A 16,821-nucleotide genomic window follows, 5' to 3' on the forward strand; every position below is an offset into this window, starting at 1 on the left:
TCGCCAGCGATCTCCTGCTCGCCAGCGATCTCCTGCTCATCGACGATCTCCTGCTCGCCAAGACTCTCCTGCTCGCCGACGCTCACCTGCTCGTCGGCTCTCTCCTGAGGTTCGCCCCCCTCGCCAGCGCTCTCCTGCTCGTCAGCTCTCTTCCGAGCGTCAGCGCTCATTTGAGGACCATCGCCCTGCGGTCTCTGACCACCCTTTAGTTCCTGCTGAACTCCCTGCTCACCATCCACCTGGTCCTGTGGCTACGCAACATCGTGCTGCGCGTGTGTCAGAAACACATGTTCGCCAACGCGCCAGCGATCTTCCCGTTCCTGCTCGTGAACCTATCCTCTCACAGGACACGCGTCGACCTTCTGCTCGCCAGCGATCACCAGCTCGCCAGCGATCACCAGCTCGCCAGCGATCACCAGTTCGCCAGCGATCACCTTCACATGCTGCCCGCCATCGCACGAACCTGCATGATCGCCCGCTTACGCATGCTGCTCCTCATTGCAACACCCTGAACGATCGCCTTCCTGCGGATGCTGATCACCATCGCACCCTTTCTCGCGATCATTCACCTGCGCATGCTGCTCGCCATCGCACAACCCTGCACGATCGCCCGCTTACGCATGCTGCTCCTCATCGCAACACCCTGAACGATCGCCTTCCTGCGGATGCTGATCACCATCGCACCCTTTCTCGCGATCATTCACCTGCGCATGCTGCTCGCCATCGCACAACCCTGCACGATCGCCCGCTTACGCATGCTGCTCCTCATCGCACAACCCTGAACGATCGCCTTCCTGCGGATGCTGATCACCATCGCACCCTTTCACGCGATCATTCACCTGCGCATGCTGCTCGCCATCGCACAACCCTGAACGATCGCCCGCTTACGCATGCTGCTCCTCATCGCGCAACCCTGAACGACCGCCCTATTGTGCGCGATCATTCACCTACACATGCTGCTCGCCATCGCTTACCATCACGTGGTCATTATCGCCAGCGATCTTCTTCACCTACGCGGCAGCACGATCCCTCGCCGTCGCGCCATCGCTTGCGTTCGTCGCCTCGGACACGTGTTCATTTACCTGCCCACCCTCACGCCCACTCGCCTGCGCGCCCGCGCGACCGCTCGCCTGCGCGACCGCTCGCCTGCGCGCCCGCGCGACCGCTCGCCTGCGCGCCCGCGCGACCGCTCGCCTGTGCGCCCGCGCGATCACCCGCGCAACCATTCGCCTTTGCGCGACCGTTCACCCTCGCGCGACCATAGTTCGCGGCGAATTCCACAGCCGGTGGTAGCAGCAGGGACGCGTGCTCCTAGACGGCACTCGGGATCACCTCCATCCAAGCACAGGTTGGTATTGCAGGACGAGGACAGGTCATTACAGCATTCTTCCCCACCTTCTTTTCAGGCAGGTACCGTCGTGTCCACTCCAAAGGATCGCCCGATCCCTTTCACCTTAGCGAGGATTTCGGACTCTGTGTCCTTTGAGCAGCAGACTTGGTTTGGTCCGCTGGCACGGGCGTTAGTGAGGGTTATGAAACCAGCACTCGCCGGCCAGGGTAACAAACCAGCGGCTGTCTCTCCTACGCTGAAGAGAAAGAGAGGAGTGGACTTCGTGGTGACTTCCCCCAGGGCGAAGTTGGTTCCCAAGAGGTCGGTCTCGAGGGTCCCCTCTCCTGCACGAGTACTCTCTCCTTCTCCCGTGGACGAGGCCTTTCCGTCCTCAGGTGAGTCCAGTGGACCGGTAGTCTTCCCCTCGGCACCAGGGGGGGAGACTTCGCTTCAGGCAGGAGAATCGTCTCGTGAGGAAGGGGCCCCTCGAACCTCGTTGTTGGGATCCTGTATCCCTCCTAGGAGGGAGCCCAAGGATTCCAAGACCATCCCTAAATCCTCTGCAAGGATTCGACAGGAACCCACGACTACCCAGGGGAATGTCCACGTATCACCCCAGGAAGAGATTCCTGGGGCAGGAGACTTAGCTGCCAGCCCGCAGGGAGGAGAACAGCAAGAGTCCGAACATGCCTTCTGGCAGGTCCTAAGCCTGATAAGGCAACTTAACAGTCTTACGGATCCAGTCATCCCCCCCCGTGAAGGCAAAGACACGATTCTGGATGAAGTGTTCGACGTTCGGAAGGCCCCTAAGACCAGTGCAGCTCTGCCCTGGTCTCGGGGGCTGAAGAGTGCCAGAGCTAGGGCCAATGCTCAGCTCGCACTTCTTGCCTCCTCCAGTCGTTCCACTGCCGGGAACAAACTCATCCCTCCTCCTCGCCTTCAGCAGAGGAGGTATTTCGAGATCCTGGGTGAGCACAACCTCGCTCTTCCTCTCCATCACTCTGTGGAGGAGCTGGCGAAGGGAGTTCCCTTGGAGAAACTCTCTGCCCGGCAGGTGTCGTTCTCGGCGGCAGAGATCCTTAACCACGAGAAGGTCGCTAAGTGTGCCATGCAGGCCACTTCGTGGCTGGACTTCTGGTTAGGATCTCTGGGCATCCTATTGCGATCTGAGGACTTGTCCAAGGAGACCAATAGGAAGGCCCTAGAGACCTTCTTGCTCTCGGGCACCCGCTCCATCGAGTTTTTGGCGCACCAGGTTACCACCCTGTGGGCCAACTCGGTGTTGAAGCGTCGCGATGCTGTGTCCGAGAGATTCCATCCGAAGGTCCCCGCCGTAGATGTGTGTAGGCTCCGACATGCCTCCCTCCTGGGGGAGAGCCTGTTTGAGCCTCAAGACTTGGAGCGAACGGCTGAGAGGTGGAGGAAATCCAGCACGGACTCCCTCCTCCACAGGGCCCTTACAACTCGGCCCTATAAGCCTCCAGCCCCGCCACAACAGCAGCAACAGCCTCGTAAGGCTCCAAAACAGGCACCGGCAGCTAAGAAAGTGGTGTCTAAGCCCCAGCCCTTTCCAGCCAAGGTCAAGAGGGGTGGTAAGTCCTCCAGGGGAGGCAAGACTTCTAGGGGTGGCGGCCGCGGCCGCAAGCCCTAGGGGTGGCAGTCCCCCTGCGTGTCCACCTGTGGGGGGATGCCTTCAGCGTTGCGTCCGCAGGTGGCAACATCTCGGGGCCGATGCTTGGACGATCTCAGTGATCGGCCAAGGTTATCGCGTCCCGTTCACGTCATCTCAACCTCCCCTGACAGCGAATCCAGTGTCGTTGAGCTCCTATGCCATGGGATCGGCAAAGGGGCTGGCCCTTCAGGCCGAAGTCAAGACCATGTTCGAGAAGGGTGCTCTCCAGGAGGTCGTGGACGGCTCTCCAGGCTTCTTCAGTCGACTCTTTCTTGTAAAGAAGGCTACTGGAGGCTGGAGACCCGTCATCGATCTCTCGGCTCTGAACAGGTTTGTCAAACAAACCCGGTTCAGCATGGAGACAGCAGACACGGTCAGACTTGCGGTGAGACCACAAGACTTCATGTGTACACTGGATCTAAAGGATGCGTACTTCCAGATCCCAATCCATCCGTCTTCCAGGAAGTACCTGAGATTCTGCCTAGACAACAAGATCTACCAGTTCAAGGTGCTGTGTTTCGGTCTCTCCACAGCTCCTCAGGTGTTCACCAGAGTGTTCACCCTGATTTCGACTTGGGCGCACAGGAACGGCATTCGTCTCCTTCGTTACCTAGACGATTGGCTGATCCTAGCAGACTCGGAGTCGACCCTTCTTCGACACCGAGACAGGCTTCTAGATCTTTGCCAGGATCTGGGGATCGTGGTAAACCTCGAGAAGTCCTCTCTGCAGCCGTCCCAACGACTGGTTTATCTAGGCATGCTAATAGACACCAATCTCCACAAAGCCTTTCCATCAGACGACCGGATAGCAAGGCTGAGGAGGGTGGCGGAACCTTTCCTCAGGCGAAAAGAACTCCCCTCCCAATCGTGGTTGCGTCTCTTGGGCCACCTATCCTCCCTGGCCCGTCTGGTTCCAAACAGCCGCCTCAGGATGAGATCCCTTCAATGGCGGCTCAAGTCCCGGTGGAATCAAGGATCCGATTCCCCGGACACTCTGATCCCAATCGGGTCTCTGGAACAGACGGACTTGCGGTGGTGGCTGGCCGACGAGAACCTGCGAAAGGGAGTGAGTCTTCTCGTCCTTCCCCCGGAATTGACTCTGTTTTCGGACGCGTCAAAAGAAGGGTGGGGGGCGCACGTTCTGAACCAGAGGGCCTCAGGCCTTTGGTCAGAATCAGAAAAGTGCCTACACATCAACCTGCTAGAATTGAAGGCCGTCTTTCTGGCCCTTCAACAGTTCCAACGGTTCCTGGCGGGTCAATCCGTGGTGGTGATGAGCGACAACACCACGGTAGTGGCTTATATCAACAAGCAGGGAGGCACTTTTTCGCAACAGCTATCCCATCTTGCAGTAGAGACTCTGAGGTGGACCGAAACCCACTCGATAACACTATCAGCTCGCTTCATTCCTGGCAAGAGGAATGTGCTCGCCGACAGTCTGAGCAGGGCTTCGCAGATAGTGAGTACCGAGTGGTCTTTGGATCCTCAGATAGCCAACAAAGTCCTGACTTTGTGGGGTTCCCCGACGGTGGACTTGTTCGCGACAGCCTTGAACTTCAAGCTGCCCCTGTACTGCTCACCAGCCCCGGACCCCAAGGCACTCTGGCAAGATGCTTTCCAGCAACGGTGGGACAACATCGACGTGTACGCCTTCCCACCATTCTGTCTGATGAGAAGGGTGCTCAACAGGACCAGACTATCGGTCAACTGTTCCATGACTCTAGTAGCTCTGCTATGGCATCACGCGGAATGGTTTCCGGACCTTCTGCAACTCCTGACGGAACTCCCAAGGGAGCTTCCTCCACGACACGAGCTTCTCAGACAACCCCACTCCGGTGTCCCTCACAGGGCCGTAGCCTCGCTTCGGCTTCACGCCTGGAGACTATCCAGCGTCTCCTCGCGGAGAGAGGCTTTTCGCAACAGGTTGCGGAGAGAATGTCTCGGCACCTGCGAAGGTCCTCTGAGGGAGTCTACCAAGCGAAGTGGAGAGTCTTTTGTGGTTGGTGTCGTGGAAGGGGTATCTCTCCACTCGATGCCACTATTCCAGCAATAGCGGACTTCCTTGTGTATCTGCGAGAAGAAATGCGCCTTTCTGTCTCGGCAGTGAAAGGCTATCGCTCAGCCTTAAGCTTGGCCTTCAGATTGAAGGGCGTGGATATTTCTTCATCGCTAGAACTCTCTTTACTCATACGTAGCTATGAGCTTACCTGCCCCCAGTCGGAAGTGAGACCCCCTCCTTGGAACGTGGTTCGAGTTCTCAGGTCTCTCAAGAGACCTCCCTTCGAGCCATTACGCCAGGCCTCCGATCGCCACCTGTCTTGGAAGACGGCTTTCCTACTCGCCTTGGCCTCGGCCAAGCGAGTTAGTGAACTTCATGGTCTCTCGTACGACATCGCCCATTCAAGGGGATGGGGGGAGGTAACGTTCAGGTTCGTCCCTGAGTTTGTGGCCAAGACTCAGAATCCTGGAGTGCCGGATCCTCGGTTCGACTCTTTCAGGATCGCGAGTCTCCGTTCTGTAACAAACGACCCAGACCAGCTGCTACTATGCCCAGTGAGGTGTCTGAGGTACTACTTGAAGAGAACGGCTGCAGTCCGTCCTCATGTGCGAGCTTTGTTTGTGAGCACAGGCAGGACAAAGAGGAGGGTCACAAGGAACACCATCTCTGCTTGGATTCGAAGGGTTATCCACCATGCCCTGAATCCTGACCCTCCTCCGTCACGTCGCCCTCGAGCCCACGATGTCAGGGGTATTGCTACATCCCTGGCCTTCAAGAGAAACTTCTCTGTGACGCAGGTACTTCAAGCGGGGGTCTGGAAGCGTCAAACGACCTTCACAGCCCACTACCTGCAAGACGTGACCCACAGGAGCCTCGATACGTTCTCTATCGGCCCTGTGGTGGCTGCACAACAGCTGGTCTAACCTCAGGCTCCTTTTTGGATGAGTAGCAGTAGGTTGAGGGCGTTGTTACCCGGTCTTAGTCTGTGTGAATGAAAGAGTATGTCTGACCCTTACTTCTTTCTTCATTCTCCCCTCTCTTGGGGAAGCAGCATCCTGGTCCTCGCATAGCTGACCTCGACCTCTGCAGGTAACCCATGCTTCTTTGTGCTCCTAGTATTAAGCTTAATACTGTTGCGTCTCCCATACCCTGACGAGGTGGTATGGGGAACGTCCTATCCTAGAATTCCTATCTGAAGGTCTCAAGGTCAACTTCATAGGACGAGTCACACTCTCCTCCTCACACTACTTATGTAGGCCACTCGTTCCTAGCGATGCTAGGAACCTGTGAGGTACAGGGGCTCCCTCTCTCTAGTGCTGCTCACTAAGGGATCGAGCCCCCGGGCAAGCCGAAGTCAGTAAGGCTGGGGACTTTCCACCCTTCCTAAGGGGTAAGTCACCCTTTGTAAATAGCGTGGTTTGTATTTCGGTTACGGAACAAATGACAAATTCGAAGATAATTTGTATTTTTCCTAACCATACAAACCTTAGCTATTTACACATATGTGCCCGCCATCCCTGACCCCCAAGTCAAGTCCTACCTCTAAGTGAAGTGAAGCAAGTCACCGGTGTGTGGAGGGGGGAGGGGTAGCAAGCTACCCTTCCCCACCCCCCGCTAACTAGCGCGGGGGTAATTAACCCTCGTTAAAAACTATTGGCTCGTCATTTCAGCTGCGCTAAAAGTAAACCCTTTGTAAATAGCTAAGGTTTGTATGGTTAGGAAAAATACAAATTATCTTCGAATTTGTCATTTTAGAAATCTATTGAAATATTACCATAATTATAGGTATATTGAATGTTTTTGATAATGATTTCTGTTGGAAAGCCATGATATTTTAGTTATGGTGGGTTGACTACCGAGTAATACTAATGAAACATGGTCAAAACACGGGAGTTTCTATTTGGTAGGACTTACCTTGTGGAGGTTTTTTATATCAGCGGCCATTTCCTCCTGTGTGTATAGAAAATAGACAACAACTAACCTAAACTTCTCCCACCTAACCTAACCTACAAGCCGTGTCTTGACCTACTTACTTATTGGGGGGTGCTAATGCCCCCCTGCGAACCCCCTTACACGGCCGTATACATAGTCTGCCTTCATCATACATACAGGCGGCTGCTATCTTTCGTACACCCCTACCGTGCTCACAGAAGACGCGCCTTTCCATCTTATTTTCTATGGAGGTATTGTAGCTTGGTTAATAATATTAATAATGTTAATAATTACAAGGCATTGTCCTGTCCCTTGTCCCTGGTATTCATGAGAAACCTTTAAACTGGTTTCATTGAAAGTAATTGCTGCCTTAGTGGCGTTAATTTTGTACAGTAATTGACTTTTTGTATTGTTCTTATCATCTTTTTCTCTTCATTGCTCTAATCCGCCAGAAACTGGGATAGGGACATTTTCCAGAGGAAGGTGATGGACTCCTTATTCATTCACAATTCTTCTTTAAGATATCACTACATATTACAAAAGTCCAGATAATAAGCATAAAGTATGTCTTTGCCGTGAAACACTATCACGATGTCAGTGTGCACAAAGTAATATTCACTTATGTAAAAAAATTGTTGATTTAAGGGTATCCCGGGTCACCAGGTACCCCCTCTCACTCACACATTAGTGATATTTCACCACTTTTTCTTTTGGAGAGAATGGATGTGCCTGTTCTCTGCTCCTACGCCATGACATGGCCATGCAGACCTTTGCTTTTCAAACTGCTTTCTCTCTTATTACTGTTGTGATTGTTCTCTTTGATGCTTCTCATGCAGGTGTGTCCAGAAACTGAATGGCTCAGTTTTGGTACCATAATGTTGACCGACCCCCACTCCTTGTGTCCGACCTGCAGAGGGCGCTGTTGCAAGCAGGTTTCCACCTGCGACAAGTGTAGGGAGTGATTTGCCTTCCAGAGTTTAGGCGTTGGAGGAAGAAGTCTAAGAGAGACCCTTTGCCTTCGGGGTCATCATCGAGGGCTAAGAGACCTCGGACTTCTTTTGTCACCCTGCGACCTCTTCACGAACACGCTTAACTCCTTGGCAACCTCTGGGTACCTGGGACCTTGTTGTTTCTCTTAGGGAAGCCCCTTTTCCCCCATCGTTGGGAATGTCATTTTCACTTTCAGATGTGTTGTAGGCTTGGCTGTCCTTGGGTGTTGCTGGACCTCCTTCTAAGGAAGTCTTTCTTAAGCTCCTTCAGCTGGGTGCCCAGAGTAATCCTGTTCCTGCTGCCCCTGTTGTTGCCGTCTCTTCTCCTGTCGACGCATAGTCTGTGTGAAGCCCATCTCTTGCCTTCTCCATCTAGTGTTGTTCCTGACCTTCGTACTCGTTTGCCCTCCCTTCGACGGCCACCTGCTGATGGCGAGCCCTCCCATCACCCTCAGACCTCCACGTCTTCTAGGGATCACAGCCCTCTACATTCGTCATCCGCCAGGCAGCGCTCCTGTTCACAAGATCGCCAATCTTTTCCTCGTTCTCCTGTTCGTGATCGTTAGTGTTCTCAGGATCATCACTTGCCGGCTCGTGCTAGTCACTCCAGTGCTCTTATGACCATCCCCATGGAACGCTGTTTGAATACTCAGGTCTCTTAAGAGACCTTCCTATGAACCATTACGCCAGGCAACTGATCACCACCTGACTTGGAAGACAGTGTTCCTGCTAGCTTTGGGTTCGGCCAAGCGAGTCGGTGACCTTCATGGTCTCTCATACGACATCGCCCATTCAAGGGGATGTGGAGAGGTAACGTTCAGCTTCGTCCCTGAATTTATTGCTAAGACTCAGAACCCGGGAGTAGTGGATCCACGATTTGACTCCTTCTGGATTTCTAGTCTCCGTACTGTAACAGATGACCCAGACCATCTCTTACTATGCCCAGTGAGGAGTTTGAGGCTGTATCTTAAGAGAACAGCCGCAGCCCGTCCTCGTGTGTGTGCACTATTTGTCAGCACAGGAAGGACCAAAAGGAGGGTCACCAAGAACACCATCTCAGCGTGGATTCTCAAGGTCATAGATCATGCACTGAATCCAGACCCTCCTCCATCACGTCGCCCCAGAGCTCATGATGTCAGGGGCGTAGCTGCGTCCCTGGCATTCAAGAGAAACTTCTCAGTGACACAGGTTCTTCAAGCTGGGGTGTTGAATCGTCTGACCACATTCACATCCCACTACCTGCAAGATGTAACCCACTGGAGACTCGATACATTCTCTATCGGTCCTGTGGTGGCTGCACAACAGCTGGTTTAAAACCTCAAGCTCCTTATTGGACAAGTAGCAGAAGGTTGATGGCATTGTTACCCTGTTTTAGTCTGCATGAATGAAAAGGTTTGATTGGACCTTATTCTTTTCTTCATTCTCCCCTCTCTTGGGGAAAGCAGCATCCTGGGTTCTCTGCATAGCTGACCTCAAACCACTGCATGTAAACCATGCTCCCTTTTGTACCTAGTATTGAGACTAATACTGTTGCGTCCTCATACCCTGACGAGGTGGTATTGGGAAAGTCCTAGTTACACAGTTTTTCCTTCTAAAGAACTCAGAATAACTTTACCAGGACAGTCACACTTCTACATACCTCAACACACAGCTTGCGTAGGCCGCGGACTTTGCATAGCAAGGTTTTAGAGAGGTGCAGGGACTCCTTATTTTGTGAGTACTGATACACTCAGATAAGGAGCCCCCGGGTAAAGCCAAAAGCCAGATTGGCTGGGACGTCCACCCTTCCTAATGGGTGAGTCACCCCTATTAAATAGCGTGATTTGTATTCCAGTTACGGAACAAATGACGAAGTCGTATATAATTTGTATTTTTCCTAACTATACAAACCTTAGCTATTTAAGCAAACTTACCCGCCAGCCTTATCTCCCTTGAAGTCCTACATCCAAGCAAAGTGAGCTCAATCACAGGTGTGTGAGGGGGTTCGGTAGCAAGCTACCTTCCTTACCCCCGCTAAGTAGCGGTGTGGGTAGTTAACCCTCGTTACAAATTAATGGCTCGTCATTTCAGCTACGCCGAAAGTAATACCCCTATTTAGTAGCTAAGGTTTGTATAGTTAGGAAAAATACAAATTATCTACGAATTTGTCATATTTTCATTGTGGTCTTCTCCAGCCGATTGTAGTTTTCTATTATTTCAGACTTTTCATCTCAAAGGAAGGAATCATCCACCTCTTTTCGCTAAAGCTTGTAAGCTGCTGAAGGTCTATGCAAGAGACGTAAGACTGGAAAAGAAAGGGTCATGTCGGAAGTTTTTGTTGTACAGTATGATGTCTGAGAATAGGAAGTTTAGTCTTAATTTCCTCTTTGAAGTCTATTGAAAATAATATTAAGGGGTATGTCATCTTTTGGTAGGGAGAGGATGATGAATTCTGAACCATCTTTTGAGTTTTCAATGAAAAGTGAAATTGAAGATCCACTTTCACTTGCAGTCGATCCAGAAAATAAGGATACGTCTGGCAGTGTTGCTCTCTTTAATTATGGCGCTCTTTTCTTGGATCCAAAAATGGAAGTCAAAGTAGAACCAGAAATATTTGATTCTAGCAAAAGCGATTTGAAAAATTCCTACGAGTACGATGCATCAGTGAGTGAAAACGGTTCAGGAAATTGGAAAGGGGATGTCGATGATGAGGAAAGTGTAGACACTTACTTAGGGACAGCTGTGAAAGAGGATAAAGGAAAAGAAAAGGGAAGACTTTCAAGTGTAATCAGTGGAAGAGAATTATTACAGAAAGATGTTTTGAATCAAGAGGTGAATCAAATAAATGAGAAGCAGATAAAAAAAAGGATATCTGGTAATGTTAACTCCAATGTTCTAGCTAGGAAGCGATGCACATGCAGTGAATGTGGGAAAACGTTTTCTAATAAATTTAATCTAACAGTGCATTTAAGAATTCACACGGGAGAAAAGCCATATAAGTGCGATGTCTGTAGCAAAACATTTACTATAAAATCAAATTTCACTAAACATTTAAGAATTCACACGGGAGAGGAGCCATACAAGTGCGATGTCTGTAGCAAAACATTTTTTTCGAAATTCAATCTCGCTGCACATTCAACAATTCACACGGGAGAGAAGCCATACAAATGTGATGTCTGTAGTAAAACGTTTACTACAAAAGCAAGTCTCACTGTACATTCAAGAATTCACATGGGAGAGAAGCCATACAAGTGCGATGTCTGTAGTAAAACATTTACGCTGAAGCAAAGCGTCACTGTACATTCAAGAGTTCACACAGGAGAAAAGCCATACAATTGCGATGTCTGTCGCAAAACATTTATTAAAAAACAGAGTCTCACTTTACATTTAAGAATTCACACAGGAGAAAAGCCATACAAGTGTGATGTCTGTAGCAAAACATTTACCACGAAACACAACCTCACTGAACATTCAAGAGTTCACACGGGAGAGAGGCCATACAAATGTAATGTCTGTAGCAAAAGATTTATTAGAAAACCAAATCTCACTGAACATTTAAGAGTTCACACGGGAGAGAGGCCATACAAATGCGATGTCTGTAGCAAATTCTTTACTTGGAAAAAATATCTCACTAAACATAAGAAATCACATGAGCGATCTATTCCAGTGTCGTGAATGTGGCAAAACATATAATTGTTTCGTAACCGAAATACAAACCACGCTATTTACATAGGGTTTTCTTTCGGCGTAACTGAAATGACGAGCCATTAGATTTTTAACGAGGGTTAACTACAACCCCCCCCGCTAGTTAGCAGGGGGTAGGGAAGGGGTAGCTTGCTACCCCTCCCCCCCCACACACCGGTGAGTTGTCTCACTTCACCTTTGGCTCGGACGAAGTACAGACGTTGCTGTTTTCGTCCTCGTTAATGACAGCCTTAATTTGTTTTTCTTTGCTTTTTCTAGTTTCTGTGTGTTTGGAAGTTGGCCTCAACCGTTATCGTTGTTATGCGCAAGTGCCCTGGAATCGATGGCCGCCCTTGTGGGACCTTTATGTCTGCGGAGGACACCGATCCTCACACCCTTTGCCCGCAGTGCCGAGGCCGACGGTGTGGTAGGGAGAATACTTGTAGTGAGTGTAGGGAGTGGTCTGCCTACCAGTGGGAGAAGTTCGGTCGTCGGCGCATGAAGAAGTCCAAGAGAGACCGTTCTCCTTCAGGGGCAACCTTGAAGAAGGAGGGCTCTAAGGACTCCTCTTCCGTCGCCCGAACCTCCTCCGAAGCTCCCACTCGATCGGTCTCTCCTGAGAGACTGCCGAGTGGTAGCGTAGGTCCTAGTGGTGTTTCCCGACCTCTGGGTGCGGGAGAGGGCGTTGCCTCCCTTAGCGTGGCAGCTCCCTCTTCTCCTCTGTGGGAGGATAATTTGGAATTTGATGAATATGACCAAACTGTGTCTAATAATGATTTGTTCCAGCTTTGGGCTTCCTTGGGGCTTAAGGGCTCGCCGTCCAAGGAAGCCCTGTTTGACCTGATCCAGTTGGGAGCTGCGGTCAAACAGTCGCCGGTAATACTGTAGGTATTCCCTTCGGATTTTGTCAACACTGTTTTGGCCGAGCCTTCCGACAGGTCTGGTCAAACCCTTGATACTGCTCCTGTTGCGGACGTTGCTGATGGCTCTCCGCCCCCCTCCGAAGATCCTCCGAGGGGGGAGGGGAGTCCCACGGTCTCTCCTGCGGGCGGGTCTTCCTCTCGGGGGAGCGCGCTTACTCCTCTTCGGAGGACTGATGACCCGGACGCCCTTCCTCATGGTCGTATTCGACGTAAGGCCCATTGGCCTCTCCGCAGCAGAGGACTTCCTTCTCCCTATAAGGGAGTGAAGAGGCGCCTCTTTGGGTCGTCCTCTCCTGTTCCTCCCCCTAAAGAGGAGCCTTCCCGTCAGGAGCAGACCGTCGCAGCAGCGCCCCTTGACCTCTCCGCGGATCGTTCGCGATCCCCTACGCCTGCCAGACCTTCCGACCTGCCTTCTCCGTTCTTGGCCGCAGATGCGCTTTGGGCGCCTTCTCACCCTATTATCCAACAGGCACCGATCCCTCCGGGGAAAAGGGACTCTACTCATGGTGTGGGTAAGTCCCTTGCGCGTCAGGATTCCCCTGCGCGCCTACCTGCGTGTTCACGTGCAGTAGCGCACAAGCGCTCCCCAGAGTTATAGTCTTCGGACTTAACTCGCCAGTGCTCTCCAGTTTGGCAGCGATCTCCTGCTCGGCAGCGCTCTCCTACGAAGCAGCGCCCTCATGTTCCTGATGTGCGCAAGGCGCGCCCTCGTTTTCCTGTGCGCAGCCGCGCTACTGCTCAGCCTGTGTCTGATGAGCGCCAAGCGCGCCAACAATCACCACCGCGTCCACGATCGCCAGATCTGGACTTAGGCAAGGGTTCCATCCCGTTGCCTCGCCCACGCTCCTCTGTGCGCCCTTCGGCTCCGGCGCAACAGCAAGCCAAAGCTCCTGTTCGCGAGCGTTCACCTGCGCGTTTGTCTCCGTCCACCTCTTCTGATGTGTGTAGTAGTCTTACTATGCGCCAGCGATCTTATGCGCGCCCACGCGATCACTCGCCTGTGCGCGAACGCTCATCTGAATGCCATCGCCCCCTTAAGGCTGATCGCCCCAGGTCTCCGACTCGCCCGTGCGATAAATCGCCTGTGCGCAGTCATTCGCCCGTCCGTGGTATGTGCTGTCGTTCTCCGGAGCACACGCGTCATCGCTCGCCAACGCGCCAGTGTTCTTCAATGCGCCAGCGCTCCCCGCCTGGCAAACGCTCGCCAAGTCGCTCGCGGCTTGTTTCGCCCGAACATCGCCGGTTTCCTACGCGCCGTCATCGCTCGCCTAGTGCTCAGCGCACTCCCTCACCTACGCGATCACGTGCCCCTTCACGTGCGCGCCAACGCGTTTCCTTGCCAACACGACCGCTCGCCAACGCGCCATCGTGTCTCTTCGCCCACGTGCCATCTCGCCCGCGCGCCCTCGCGCCCCCTCGCCCGCGAGCGAACGCACCCACGCGCATTCTTCCACACGCGGCAATGCGACTGTGCGCGATTCCTCGAATGGCTTTTCACGTGAGAGCCGCCGCGATCCCCATTCTCGCAGGGATCATCTGCGCGGCCAACTGATAGGGACGCGGACTTCCAGATCAGCCTCTGAATAGCCACCGCGCAAGCGTAGGATCACTTACCAGGACCAGGACCAGGAAGGATCTACGGAGAGGTCCATGCAACATTCTTTTTCTAATTCATTTCAGGCAGGCCCGGTGGTGTCCACTCCGAAGGGTCAGGAGATCCCCTTCCCTCCAGCGGGGATAACTGACACTGCGTCAGTTACCCGTCAGCCTTGGTTCCGTCATATAATGAACGCAGTGGTTCAGGCTGTGAAGCCTGCCCTCGTTGATATGGGACTTAAACCAACGGCAGACTCATCCCCGCTGAAGAGAAGGAGAGGAGTGGACTTCGCGGTGACTTCTCTTCGGGAGAAGTTGGCTCCCAAGAGGTCGGTCTGGAGGACTCCTACACCTTCTCCTTCGCGTGCTGTTTCTCCGTCTCCTGTGGACGGTGTGGTCCCGTCCTCAGAAGAGTTCAGTGAGGATGGGTTGTCCCCCACGGCACCAATGGGAGGAACTCCTCCTCTTCGAAGAGAAGCTTCGCGCGAGGAACCCCCCCTTCCGGACCTCTTTGCTGGAGTCCTGTATTACTCCTAGGAGGAAGCCCAAGGACTCCAAGACGATTCCTAAATCGTCATCCAGGATCCGTCCTGAGCCAACTACAGTGAACCCTCGCTACTTCGCGGTTCGACCATCGCGGATTTTTTTCATAACCCATGTATATACATATATCGCGGATTTTCCAGAAATATCGAAAATACCGCGAAGTGACCGATGGTGCGAGATTGGAGAAAGTAAGGAAAATTGAATCGTGATTGATTTTCAATATAAATGAAACTTTGAGGAGCAACAAAGATATCATTTGTTAGAGAGATAGAGAGAGGTAAGGAATGGGAGGTAGTAAAAAGTAGCCCACAGAGAGAGAGAGAGAGAGAGAGAGAGAGAGAGAGAGAGAGAGAGAGAGAGAGAGAGAGAGAGAGAGAGAGAGAGAGAGAGAGAGAGAGAGAGAGGGGGGGGTTTAAATGTAATAAACAAAAAAATTTGATAGGTTATAACACATTGGTGCTTATGTAATATCAACTGTATACTGTAGACGGTTCGAATAAGTTAAGAAATGGTATAAATGATACTTTGTTAGTGTATTCGTACACACTCAAGAGCGGCAGCTAGATGACAGCTGATCTAATCACAGCCAAAAGTAAAAAAAAAAGAAGTCAACAATACTCGATTTTTAAAACAAACCCGAAATTTAAAAACAAAAGTACACGCTTTCTTAATGTGCAATTAACTATTTAAAGAGTGGCAATTTTCTAGAATAAAATGATATTTCCCAAAAAATAGTGGTTTGCTGATGAAATCGGATGCCGTATTTTTAGCTATGATTGAAATGGATGTAGACTCGGCCTAATTATTTCGTTTCGTATATAATTGACACTAAGAAAACTAATTTTAGCTTCTTCATCTAAATGTAAGTATTGTATAACACAAAGAGAGAGAGAGAGAGAGAGAGAGAGAGAGAGAGAGAGAGAGAGAGAGAGAGAGAGAGAGAGAGAGAGAGAGAGAGAGAGAGAGAATCAGCTGTTGCACTCAAATGGCGTGTTTTTGTTTCGTGAGATTTTCATCGCCACGACTTTAACAACAACATACTGTACTGAACTTTACAGTATTATACAGACTACTGTAATATGATAAAGTAAAATATTTGTAATCTATTTTATATAAAATGGGGCTATTTTTTTTGTTTAAAATTTACATTTACGTATGTAAAACAACTCTCTCTCTCTCTCTCTCTCTCTCTCTCTCTCTCTCTCTCGTAGATTGTTTTCCTGCTTTGCTACGTATGTATGATTTTATATAGATACGGTAAATAATATTTGTAATAACATATTTTATTAAAGCTTTTACTGTAATATCATTATTTATCACTTTCATCATGCGCGTTAAATTCCTTAGTTTGTTTACTGAGCGTACTTTATGACGCCGTCGTTTCAGGCGGCGTCATAAAGAAAAACATTTCATTTGGAAGTCCTAAGAAAAATTAAGTAAAACATTAGTAACAACCAAATCAACATACTGTACTGAATAATCAATATAATCGATGCAGAAACTAACCTATACACAGATGTGTAAATGCGTTTGTTTCTTCATTATAATCAGAGATAAACGTAAACAAAACATTGGTTGCCATTTTTTATCGTGCTTTTTGGCGTGTTTAGGAAACGCATGATATATAAAGTCGCCCTTAATATTTGTGCCTGTTTTAGTTTAGGGTACGTTAGTACATGCATTAAGTGTTCTGTACATTAAAGGGTAGTTTGTTAACAGTACTACGTACAAGGGAAGGTTTTAAAAGTCTGAATATACATGTTAAATAATTAGGTAAATATGCTGTCACTACTTCACGGATTTTCACCTATCGCGGCCGGGTCTGGAACCTATCTACCGCGATAAACGAGGGTTCACTGTAGACCCCGGGAGGACGTCCACGTATCTCCCCAAGATGAGCCTTTGGGGACCGGAGACTTAGCTGCCAGTTCGCAAGGAGGAGATCAGTTTGAGTCGGAGCACGCTTTCTGGTAGGTCCTAGGCTTGATGAGGCAACTCAAAAAGTTTAAGGACCCGGAGTCTGCCCCTCGTGAGGGCAAGGACACGGTGCTAGACCAAGTCTTCGGCACCCAGAAACCCCCTAAGTCCAGCGCAGCTTTGCCTTGGTCCAAAGAGGTGAAAGGGGCCAGGGACAGGGTCGAAGCCCAGCTCTCCGAGCTCGCCTCCTCCGG

At 50.8% G+C, this 16,821-nt stretch overlaps 1 pseudogene; it reads left to right on the plus strand.

The window, feature by feature from the left end:
• The window catches only part of LOC137619467 (zinc finger protein 665-like), a 44,931-nt pseudogene that overhangs the window by 13,723 nt on the left and 14,387 nt on the right, over positions 1-16,821 (plus strand).

This window comes from Palaemon carinicauda, chromosome 26 (genome assembly GCF_036898095.1).
Source record: "Palaemon carinicauda isolate YSFRI2023 chromosome 26, ASM3689809v2, whole genome shotgun sequence".
Classification (NCBI taxonomy): Eukaryota; Metazoa; Arthropoda; class Malacostraca; order Decapoda; family Palaemonidae; genus Palaemon; species Palaemon carinicauda.